Source organism: Tasmannia lanceolata, unplaced genomic scaffold (genome assembly GCF_043159265.1).
Source record: "Tasmannia lanceolata isolate RefF3 unplaced genomic scaffold, GAP_Taslan_0.1 ptg000015l, whole genome shotgun sequence".
NCBI lineage: Eukaryota > Viridiplantae > Streptophyta > Magnoliopsida > Canellales > Winteraceae > Tasmannia > Tasmannia lanceolata.
The window spans coordinates 22711489-22724088 of NW_027518692.1; the positions used below are offsets into that span (position 1 = coordinate 22711489).

The following is a 12600-nucleotide window of genomic DNA, read 5'->3' on the forward strand; positions in this document are numbered from 1 at the left end:
TATTACAACTATTAGGATAGTGGATTAGGGGATGAAGATCAAAGAATATGATGATCCGACGTGCAAAAGGAAGAACAAGTGAGAGTGCGTGAGATTTTCAATTAAAACTCTATTGTTCACTCAAGTTTCTCCTCTATGACCGATATTTTAGGTAATTTAGTTTTCAGATCAAGGGCGAGCTTTGGCGCAACGGTAAGGTTTCTCCATTGTGACCTGGTGGTCATGGTTTCAAGTCACGGAAATAGCCTCTCTGCAAAGCAGGGGAAAGGCTACGTACATCTAGCCCTCTCCAGACCCCGCAATGGCGGGAGCCTCGTGCATGGGCCGCCTTTTTAGTTTTCAGATCAAGGGCTACGATTAATTGGACATATAAAAGGTCCTTACTATTAGAATAGCCTTAACCAATTTCTTGTCCACATGCTATTCTAGAAATGATCTGGTTTAGTGCATCAATCATTCATCGCACCCATCCTACCTACTTAAGGTCCACTACTCCAGTGGCTGAGAAAAGCCACCCCATTACGCGTATGGAGGCAGGTTTGATGCTGGTTGTGTACCGAAAGATATGACCAGCCTCAACCCCAACTAGGAATGCTTTAGGTCTGCAAAGAGCTGGAATGTCATATCTCCCTGCCCCTTAGAATTTGTGAATTCATGGGCATGACCATTCCTATGATGCTACCTAAGGAAAACGTGTGTCAAATGGAAACAAGCACATCACACACTCCTCAATAACACCCAATAAATGTCATGAAAAGGAATACTTTATTAATTAAAATGGTTTCAATACTACAATGACTGGCTTTTAGGGCATACACTTTAACAGTTTTTTTTCTTGGTGGCCAAATATGTTCGAGGCACTGCAGGTGGCTACCACAGCCATTCATATATTCATTCCGTCGCGCCTCTTCATTTCAGCAAGAAGAAATCACAAAACCGAGACGTCTGATTGCCACTACCATCAAAGCCAGTTGTCGGCAGCCTGACAAGCAGCCCCAACATCAGCCTCTTATACCATGTCGTTGCTAAAAATTAAAAACAGCCCCTATTTAAACTTTCAAAGCCTCAATCCTTCTTCCCCAAAATTCCTTCATTATTTCAACCAAAATAGTCCCTAACGAACACCCAGTTTTCACGTGAAAACCTCCCTAGTCCCCACAAAACAGATGATTAACACCTCTTTCCTATCCACTGTCCCTTATTACCAACAACAACTCATACAAAAACTGCTACACTTTACTTCGTTTCTCAATCGATAAACCCCTAAGCGTGATGCCGTCTTCACCCATTCAACCCAACATACTAGCCTACACCATTAGTTCTTGCCACTCAGTCCCCAAGTCGACCCTTCTTCCACCTTGAATAACTTAGTCGACCACCATTCTTTACGACGACTTTTCTCTAGCGAAATGCCCAGTCAACCGAGCATCTCCACCACTCTCTGTCCTTCGTTCCCATCTAAGAATAGCAAGGTTTTGATTCTGGAGAACTTTTCGTTTCATGAGGAAGAAGGAAACTCATGAGGGTTTCTTTTTTTTATAGGTGTCCAAGAAAAACAAGTTGCCATATAACGTTTTTTCTCTTGATAACCTGAAGCTACAAGGAAAGGCTTTTATGCCTTATGTCTCAACCTGGTAACCCAGAGTAGCAGGCCGTAAAGGCCACTTACCTTCTCTCGGTAACCTGCATCTACAGGTAAAGTATAAAACTTATCTTTATCTGCAACCTGCAGTCATGGTTTTAAATTTCGGTTTCGCCTAAATTTTCGAACTTAACTGAAACCGAAATTTCAACTGAAATCCCAAAATCCCAAAATTTCGGGTGAAATTTGGTATTAACACACGAAATCCCTGATTTTTTGGGATGAAATTTTGATCGAAATTGCCGAAATTTTGGTAATTTCAATAGAAATTCTTTGACGGGATAAAAAATTAATATTTTATTATAAATTTAGACGAAATTCCATAAATTTTTGAAATTTCGGGAATTTTGGTTTCGGTGTGTTTAGGTTTCGGTTTCGGTTGAAATTTAAAACCATGCGTGGAGTGTGACTAGGGCTGGCAATTTCACCCGAAAAAGAGGGGATCCGCCCCGCCCCGCCCCGTTTGGGGAGGGGATTCCCCGATTTGAAAGGGGAAGGGGAAGGGGAATATAAAAATTCCCCGGTGCGGGGAGGGGAAGGGGAAGGGGATGGAGTTGTCCCCGCCCCGCTAATCAATGCCATTTTTTTGTAAATTTTTAAGTGTTTTTTTTAAGAAAAACGACTAGAAACTCTGTGGATCGTCTACAAGATTCCCCCAAACATAAACTTAGCTTGTCTTTTCCTTTTAATTAGCTTCTGAGAGCATTTTGAGAACTATAATAACATTTTCACAGATGTTGAAATAATAAAGACAATCTGAGAGCCTGAGACGCTGAGTGTATGCAATTATCAAAAAATCGTAGTGCCAACAGAATTTTAGGGTTGGATTGCAGGTTTTAATTTTCAACAAGAAAAATTTAGCTACTAGAAATTTGTTTCATGTCAGCACTAGACTGAATTGCAATTAAAGAAATAAGTCATTTGTTGATTTTGTTCTCTTCTCTATTCTCATTTCTCATGCTCATCTGGGGGTTAACATGCTATACATAATGAACTAATGAACATTATTTTGCGTGTGTGAGCGCCCACTTATGGACTTTTAAAGTTCATTGTGACTACTGAAATAGTTACTTTTTGCACATTGGCTGCCTGTTAATGAAGGTAATCCTGGTGCTCATTTCCTATTTATCATTCCATAATTTATGCAGAAAATTGCTGAAAGATGAGGTCCTGTTGTTATTTATATTTGTTGTCTCATCCATGCATTTCTGATTTTGTCCATCTGTTTGTTGATTACATGAATAGAATCATAGCATTCATCACAATATTATCTGTAATGGACGTAGAAGAAAGAAGCTCTGTTTGCTGGTTTGGTTGGGTTCCAAAGAGGGGGCGGGGCGGGGATTTTGTCCCCGAAGGATGCGGGGAGGGGAAGGGGAAGGGGATTAGATATTCCCCGCGGGGAGGGGAGGGGGATTCCCCACCATCCCCGCAGAGGGGAAGGGGAAGGGGAGAGGGAAAATTCCCCGCAAAGGGGAAGGGTAAGGGGACCCCAACATCCGGCCCCGACCCGCCCCGTTGCCACCCCTAAGTGTGACAAGTACTAAAACTTATCTTTACTTACCTTAAACTTACATAGCAACCCACAGTCACATGTAATTAAGCTGAAGGTCAAAAAAATAAAAATAAAAGAAAAAAGAGCCGAGAACTTTCTCCTGTCCCTACCTAGTTTCTCTCTTCGATATCACTCACTTGCTCTTCACCGGGGCCTTTTCGGGTGAAAATTAGGCCGCGACTTCAACACGAGAATTGTTAGGGATGACCTAAAGATTATATCCAATCCATTCTCAGCAACCAGCAAAGAGCGCCAGTACGATTTTAGGTATACATATCATTCATCGGTTGTGATCTGACCGGTGATCAAGGCCATCTAAAAGTTTGATCTGAGATCCGTGAAAAGTGTTGTTTTTTTTGTTGACATTAAAGACCGATCAGACAATGATCTTCCATAGATTTTACCTGTTTGATTGGAGGGTAGTGGATAAGTGCTATTGGATGCATTTTTCGACACTGTCCACAATGGCTCCACCATTTGTTCCATATTCTAATGCCTACACTCCGTATGGATATTATGAAGCTCCATGTCTACAACGGATCGATGCTCTTGAGGCATACAACGAATACTACGATTATGATCACCGAGCGACTATTTGTCTGGTAAAAGAAACCGCGAGACAACAAGCCAAATCGTTCTGGGTACCCATGATGACGGAGCATCGTAACTTAAGCGAACCTCTATTCCGTTGATAGGAGTAGGTCTATAATGAGTTTATGAGGGCTTATCTGCCAATGACTCTTTATCGGTATGAAAAGAGGTTGATACTTGAATAAGCTCGCCATGAACAAGAAACCGTAGCCCGTTGTGAACGAGAAGCCAAATTTGAGGCCCGGATGAAATGGATAGAACTTCTCCTGAGTCAGTTTGATTGCAGAGGAGCTGCTGAGTCAGTTTGATTGCAGAGGAGCTGCTTAGCTACTTCTCATCCTCTATCATCTGATGATGAGATTAGTTCTCAAAAACGGAAGAAGGAAGTTGTTAGGGCGATTGAGGAGCCACATGATGAGCCATATGCTAGTGTTGGTGAGATTTGTAATGATGTCAAGTTCGAGCCTATGTCAGAACATTATATGTCAGATCCTCGAGCACAATTAGAGAGAGTAAATACAGAGCCAGAGAGTACAATGACTGACGAGCCATTGCTAGAGTATGGAGAGATGTAGCATTCCATTGAGGATGCCTATTCCACGTTAGGACGTCAGCACAATGCAATTGTTGACTTCGTAGTAGATGTTCAGATTGAGAGGATTGTTGAGATTGAGAGCATAGTACCAACGGATGGCTTTATTATTTATGACTTTATAGAGGATGGTCGTGGATTGGTGCTGCCACAAGCTATCCTGCCAGTCTAAGAGGAATCCTTTGCTATCTTCGGAAATCTGCCGGTTCACAAATCCGGCAAAGGGGCGGAAAAATCTGGCATTCCTCACTTGCATTGCAGCTAAGAAAATGACAGATTCATGGGCAGTTTTAGGTGGCTTCGTTATGTCTGTGGAAAGGTGCAAGGGCCTTGGAGTTAGTGGGTTGTTGGGTTTGAAGTTAAGGAGAAGGGACGTCTAACAAGAGAAGGGAATTGGATCTAGGGTTACATCGTAATTCAGAAGGAAAAGAGGGGCTGTGTTAGGATCAATTTGGACGTTCGATGGCCAGAGGTATCTGGTCGCGAGGTTGCTGCTGCTATCTGGGTAGGGATCTATGGTCTTCGTTGCAGCCTTGGATCCTTCACTTTGATACAAATTTGATGCAGGCCAGGAAGAGAAAAGGAAGAAAGAAGATAAAAGAGAAGAGAAAATAAGTAGAAGAAGAAGAGAGAAGAAGAGGGAAGCAAGAAAATTAGGGTAGCAATATTATACCAGCAAAACTAAATGGAAATAAAATCCCAAAATGCCCCTACCGGGCCCACTGGTACAACCCTGCCTAGAGTAGGTCTGAAGCGGGTGCTTATAATCGTCATGCTGACCAAATCAAGACTATAATCGCTTATGAGATCGTTTCTTCATACCAGGGTGGATTTCAGTGCTATCTTGTCAAGTGGTGTCGACGAAGATTCATACGCTACTTGTCTTACAAAGGAGGAGCTTAGTCATTTGAACCCTGACTTCCTGGAGCATTATCACACTTCTCACTCTCCGGAAGAGAGTTCTTTTCAATCGGGAGGAGATGATTGGGATCATAGGCGCCTGCTTCATACCTACTCTAGGCAGGGTTGTACCAGTGGGCCCGGTAGGGGCATATTGGGCATTTTGTGTTTTCTTTTATGGTATTTGTGTTTTCTTTCAGTTGCCTATATAGGATAATGTATGGGACTTTTAGGGCAAGTTTGGCTACCATGATTTATTTTTTCTTGATAAACTAGTGTCTCGAGAGGGATAGGGCGGGTAAGTGGCTAACAATCAAGAAACAAAAATCAATAAACTAATGTCTCCAATTTGAGAAGTGGCTAAAAGTCAGGAACCAAAAAACTCTACTAAAAATAGGGAGATATTATATGATGAAGGGCCCTGGGAACACGTAAAGGTGGTATGATAAAGGTACCACCCTTGATATTTGATCCAACGGCAGCTCCTCAAAAAGTGAGCTGTTGTTGGATCAAATATGAAGGATGGAATGATTAGTACGTGTTCAGAAGGCCCTCATCATATAAATTCTCCAAAATAGGATCAACTTTTTCGTGATTTTTAGCCACTTCTCAATCGTGCCCCCTCAAATCTCTCTCCTCCTCCCACCTGCCCCACCCTCTCTCACCACTTGGAGACACTAATTTATCATGAAAATAACAAAATCCTGGCTGCCAGACATGACCTTTGTTAGTACTAGTGGAATAATATTGCTAGAGATTTCTCTTGCCTAATTTTCTTGCGTCCCTCTTCTTTCCTCTTCTTCTCCTTCTCTCTTATTCTTCTCCTCTTCTTCCCTTTTCTCTTCTTCTTTTTCTCTTCGTAGCCCGCATCAATAGGTAGAGTATTGTTAGCGGGCATCATTTAACTTGCATAGAAGTAAAACACCTTGGAAAAGCCCTTCCTGTCTAGGATGAACTGCCAGAACTGTATCACTTCCATGGAAGAAAAACCCTTCGAGAAACCATTGATCACATGTTGTGATATTCCGCATCAGTTCTGCGCATCCAAAAAGGATCGTGAGGTCAGCATTAACTAAAAATCCTCGGCTCCTGGGATGCACAGAAAGAAAATGATGCAATGCATTAATATGGCCGTTGGCAAGACAGTGGCAACCATGGAAAGGATTTGAATGATAGATATGCCTGAAAGAGACACAGGATATTACTCTCTCTACCTTTTCTTGTTATGTTTAATGTGTACATAAGCAATCACCATTAGCATATAGAAATTGATATCATTATAAAGAACAATGTGCAATTACAATTTAGGGTATTTAGAGAATTATTAGGAAAGGTTCTCAGAATGGGTATTAGTGCCTTTTAAGAATCACATTCAAATAAGAATTTTTTTTTTGATATTTTAAGTAGACAGTCTGCACTCTGCAGTTATCACAGCTTTACAAGATCAAGATGTGCAACCTTGATTCATCCGACAGTAAAATGGCTAGAAATGTCTAAAAAATGGAAACCACAATCAAGAACGAAGAAAAATACAGATATTAGCATTTATTCTCTGATAAGGACTAAGATGACTGTTAAGAAATATCAATGTTGGTATCGATCAGCAAACCATATAAGTGATGGTAAAGAGAATAGAGGACTTATCAAAATAAATCCTCCCTAAAGATAATATGCACTGCAAAAAACAGAACGCAGGTTAATTTCTTATTCAGTCATGTAAGAATTAAAAAATTGAAAGAGATACAAATAACTTTTAACATACACCAAGTTGGTAGGAAGAGCTCTGGTGACTCATCTGTTTCGTTTCAGTTCACATTAATTGTACCACTGCCATCCTTATTTATAGCTTTCCAACACTGTCTCATGAACACCTAAGTAATTAGAGTTTCAGGAGTTCATTCCCTCCCTGAGTTACCTTCCATACCAGTAGCGCCTTATGGTTAATAGCAAAACTTGTTACGCAGTTTTCTGACAGTATTATACTCGAAGATACAATTTGTACCTATGTTGACCATTTGAAAAAAATAAGTCCTACAGTTATGAAAACCCTGAAGTATATCTTCTTTATTGTGGCACAATATTTATCCATACCCATATGTCACACTCCTGTCGACACAGTATATGTCAGCCTCCGATCAGAACTTCCAAGTCAACAGTGATAATCCTGAAACAAAATTTCCCAGTTCTCTTGAAGCCCTCTGTCGGAGCCTCTCTTTCGTAGTGAACTGTATAAATATTTTAAACCTTTGTTTGATGCCGCAAGAATATCTAATGCTACCATGTCTAAAACCAATAAATCCTTTCATCACCAATAATCCTTGCAGGAGCATTGCCCACTTTCAAAATGATGGAACCGGTTTGAGTCTCTCAAGACTATATGCCGATCAGTGACATTAGAGACAAACTTCATGAACAAATGGCAGTCGCCACAGACACGTATGTTCTTTACAATCCTTATGGGCATTCCTTTAGGCTTGTTAATCAACCCAAATGCGAGAGCAAGCTTCTCACTGTGGTAACAGATAGACTCAACCTTCTCATTCTCCCCAACATCATGCAAAACAAAATTTGTGTCCGGAATAAAGCCCTCTTCTCTAAGCTTCACCATCAATCTACTCAATTCACCATAGATCTTAACGGTTTGTGGATGAGATCTATCATCAGAAACGAACTTGTAGACCTTGTTGTTTATTTCAATCGAACTATAAGCAGCGAATTTTCGTACCTTCCTATCCTTCATAAGGGATCTAATTGACGCCACATCCTCCCACCTTCTAGAAGCGGCATACATGTTAGACAACATGATGTAAGGTCCTGCATCAAGTGGGTCCAATTCGAAAAGATGCCTCGCGGCCAGCTCTCCATGTTCTATGTCATTATTCATTCTACAAACAGATAAAAGTGTTGACCAAACTAGGCCATTGGATACATCAGGCATGTATTTAACCAAATTTACGGCCTCATCCATATTCCCTGAACGACCAAGGAGATTGATCAAACATGAATAATGATCCCAAGTGGGTGTCATTCGATGCACTACGCTTATCGAATTAAAATATCTCTTCCCATCTTCAACCAAGCCAGCATGGCTACAAGCAGAAAGGACACCCACAAAGGTAATATTATCTGGTTGCAAGTTTTCCTTCAACATTCTTTTGTAAAGCTCTAGAGCATCTCTATCCAGTCCATTTTGTGCATAACCCATGATCATGGCATTCCATGAGACCACATTCCTAGCCTCCATTTTACTGAAAACATCCCAAGCATCCATAATTTCCCCACATTTAGAGTACATGTCAACAAGGGAACTCGAAACGAGCAAATCACCCTCAATTCCAATAACAATTGCTATCCCATGAACTGCTTTTCCGTGATCCAAAGATGCCAATCCGGCACACACACTAACCACACTTGACATAGTAAAACTATCCGGTCTGACACTCTCCGACAACATCTGACCAAACAACGCCAAAGCATCATTTTCTCTTCCATTCTGCGCATAACCCACAATCATTGTTGTCCAACTAATTCCATCTCTTTCTTTCATCTCTATGAAAATCCTTTGTGCTTCTTCCATCAATCCACTTTGAAAATAGGCACCAATCATACTAGACAACGTAACCAAATCCGACTCGAGACCCATTAACCTCATTTCATGAAACAAATCCAAACATTTTTCTGGCTGCCCATTTCTCAAATAACCCGCTATCATCGAATTCCAGGTAACCACATTTCTATTAAGCATTTGATCAAACAATTGTCGTGCTCGTTCAATCTCACCGCATTTTGCGTACATATCAATCAAAGCATTCCAAACAAACACATTTAATTTCAAATTACTAACAACAAGTTGTCCATGAATCTGCTCACCATGCCTCAAATCTAATAGTTGTGAACAAACATTCAAAATACTCACATGGGTGTACTCGGTCGGCTCAAATCCATCGACCCTCATTTGAACAAAAAACCCAAAAGCATTGTCAAAACAACCATTGGAGGCAAAGCAATCAATTATAGTATTATAAGAAACAGAATCTCTAACTGGCATTTGATTAAAGAGTGTTCTTGATTCCTCGACCAAACCCGATTTCGCATAGGCGGAGAGCATGGCATTCCATGAGAAAACATCTCGTTGGGGCATTTTGTCGAACAGTTGGCGGGCGTTAGAGGGATTTCTGCACTTGGCATAGAGATGTAAGAGGCGATTGTTGAGGAATGTGGTGTTGGGTTTGAAGGAGTGATGATCCATGTGGGATTGTAACCTCTTTCCTTGTTCGAAATCGTTGGTTCGGATGCATTCTGAGAGGAGATGAGAGTAGCCATTTGTGGTTGCAGAGCCTCGGGCATAGAGCAAATCAACGGCCTCTCGAAGCTTTTGCTTTGCTTTCATCTGATATCAGACTCTCTCTCTCTCCCTTTTACATTCATGCATACATTGCATGGTCCAATGACTAACTAAAAATACTGAAAATCTAAATGAGGGACATTTTGATAAATACTGGACTAAACGAGCTTACACCATATAAAAAGTTTAAAAACTCTTCAAGGGATATAACGAGTGATGAGAAATGAGATTTCGTAAGCCCATATAGTCCAGTATTTTGTCAACAAGTGTGGTATGACCCACACTCTGAGATGACCCAAATCCATTTGATGGGGACAGAGTAAATAGGTTGTGGCAGAAAAATCATTTCCATAGGATGATCCCAACCCTCCGATCTATAGAGGTTTCCATGATGTGCAGTACCTCTATAGATTGGAGGGCTACGATCATCTTATGGAAATGAATTTTTTTGGCACAACCTATTTATGTTGTGGCCCATCAAATCGACGGTTTGGATCAGCCTATGGTATAGGCCATATAATACTTTTAAAAAATATTGGACTCTACGGGCTTACACCATACAAAGTCTCTTCCTCGTGAGTTTTTATATGGCGTAACCCCGTATAGTTCAGTATTTTTCAAAAAGTAATGTACGACCTACACTCTAAGGTGATCGTAGCCCTCCGATCTATAGAGGTTTACATAATGTGTCTGTAGATCTATAGAGGTTTTTATACTGTGCCCTCCATTATATGGTGGCCGGCCGTGCATGCACGTGCAGTCCAAAGAACCAGTGGGACCCACAGTTTCTGCATGACCCAAACCGTTCATTTGTTGGGCCCTGATGTAGATAGGGAGCACCCAGAAAATCTTCTCCATAGGATGTTCCTAACCCTTCGATTTGTGGAAGTTTAAAATGGACGACGCAGTTTAAAAGCCACCATGGATGGTAGGGTTAGGATCACCCTACGGAGATGATTTTCTGGGCACACCCTATCTGCATATGCATCGGGGCCCAACAAGTGAACGGTTTAGACCACTCAAAAAATGTGGGCCCCACTGTTACCAGATTTTATAAGGCCACACACCATATAAAATCTCCATAAATATTTTTATAATGTTTTAAATAGTAGAGGCATGCATATGACACCCCCCACGTTCTCTTTCCCACAAGTTGTGGCTGGCTTCAATCTTCATCATAAATGTTAACATTCACTGAAAAGCAGCCAAGGTGATGTACTGTATGCCTTTGAATTCCTTGTGGAGCCTGAGTTGAAGAATTCGTAGATTCTTTTCATCGGAACTTCTAGCATGATTATGACTTAACCTATGATTAAGCATGTAGAAAGCATTTCTAACGTTTCTACAACATACAGTATCTCAGTGCACAAGTCTAACAAAGACTCAACCAAGGCACCAAGATTTACAACAAGTTGTAGCTCAATTCGATCACAATTAAACATTCCTCCTATCAATCTTCTCTTTTAGATGTTAACAGAAAGCAAGTGTTTCGAAATTTATGTTGTTGAATGATCGAGATTGAGATCTAATTTTCTTGCAATGCATTCCCAAATAACCAGGGTCCTTAATGCATTCGTCTTTTGTAGCTTCACATTCGAACAGCTCTTAATAAACCACCAACACCACCTTCAAAATCTTCATTTCCTTGCCTCTTCGGAGGAATCCCTTATAACTTGAATAGCCTCTTCCCATTCTCTGCAACCGCAGAGAAGTGCTCTTCTTTGAAGCTGGCTTAGAAAGGAAGTGGGGTTCTGGAAGGATTATAGGTTAATTAAATGCCCAATAAAAAAGGATAAATGATGATTTGTTAAAAATGAAAACAAATCTAGTATAAATTGCCCTATTAAGCGAAAAAAAGTGGTAATCTCGGTTACAAAAGATGAGGTTGACCAATAGGTGCACCCTGGAGCTGGTTTTTGTAACAGCGCCCTTCAGTTCCTTGACATTTGATCCCAAAGCAGCATCTTAGAAACTTTGCCGCTGTCAGATCAAATATCAAGGCTGGTCGTTCATCATAGAAATTCTCCCTCATTAAATGCCTTATAAATATAATTTCCCAATAGCTATTATATATATGGGAAATGATTTCAGCACTCCAATGTTTTGATAACGATGCGCTCCACATGTATGTCGTGTAGTATTTAAAGGGTTTTAAGATCTTTTTTAGAACGGTAATATTCCTCTAACAGCTCTTTTTTTTTAAAGATGGCATATTTTATTATAAAAGCATTGGGGACCATCAATAAAACTGGACCGGGCATACCCGACACCAGGGAAGGGAAACCTAACAAAACAAATTCAACTACGGTAACATTTTCCTTTTTTCCTTAACCATGCCATTGGCAGACTTTGCCTCGGGGCCCCATAAGCATCTCTCTATATCAGCAGTCCTTTTTACAAGCCAAAGTCCATTAATCTTGTTAGCATCCCTCTGACAGCTCTTTAAATACTAAACGACAAAAAATGGAGCGCAGAAATCATTTCCCTATATTTATCTTATAAATGTAAATTTCTCACAGGCTCACATTTTAGCAGATTTTGTCTTGTTCATTTAATTCATCTAAGGTGGCTGTTTTCCCCTGCAAAAGGGAGCCGCGAAATGGTTTTTCCATGAACTCGTGACTTAATACACAAAAACAGTGAAATTATATGACGAAATATAAAGGGCAGCACCCTGATTACGTACAGCTATGCCCCGGGCACCATATAAAAACTTAGTAACACCGAAATATCACTAACCATTTGTCATAAATCCCAAAACAAAGATATCCCAATCGTTCATTTGGAGTTCAAGTTACACACGCAGTACCATATTTTAATTTTCTTATTACTAACAAACCTCTTCGAATTTGCAACAACATGAGAGTTTTATTTGAAAATTTAGAAACGCATCAGTAATACAGTAAATTTTGGGCAATAAACCCATGAATCAAAGATATTAGGAAGATTTTATTTAGATTTTGTTTAGCTTAATA

General features: G+C 40.4%; 1 pseudogene across 2 annotated transcripts; it reads right to left on the reverse strand.

Moving 5' to 3' along the window:
* Positions 1 to 6754: 6754 nt before the first annotated feature.
* On the reverse strand, positions 6755 to 9846 carry LOC143845438 (pentatricopeptide repeat-containing protein At2g03880, mitochondrial pseudogene; annotated as a pseudogene). 2 transcript variants are annotated; one of them, XR_013234412.1, is made up of 2 exons: positions 7043 to 9846; positions 6755 to 6955 (listed from the first exon to the last, which is right to left on the reverse strand). The product of XR_013234412.1 is annotated as a pentatricopeptide repeat-containing protein At2g03880, mitochondrial pseudogene, transcript variant X2 (transcript). The 2 variants fall into 2 exon arrangements; XR_013234411.1 differs by lacking the exon at positions 6755 to 6955 and having other exon boundaries at positions 6957 to 9846.
* Positions 9847 to 12600: the final 2754 nt, after the last annotated feature.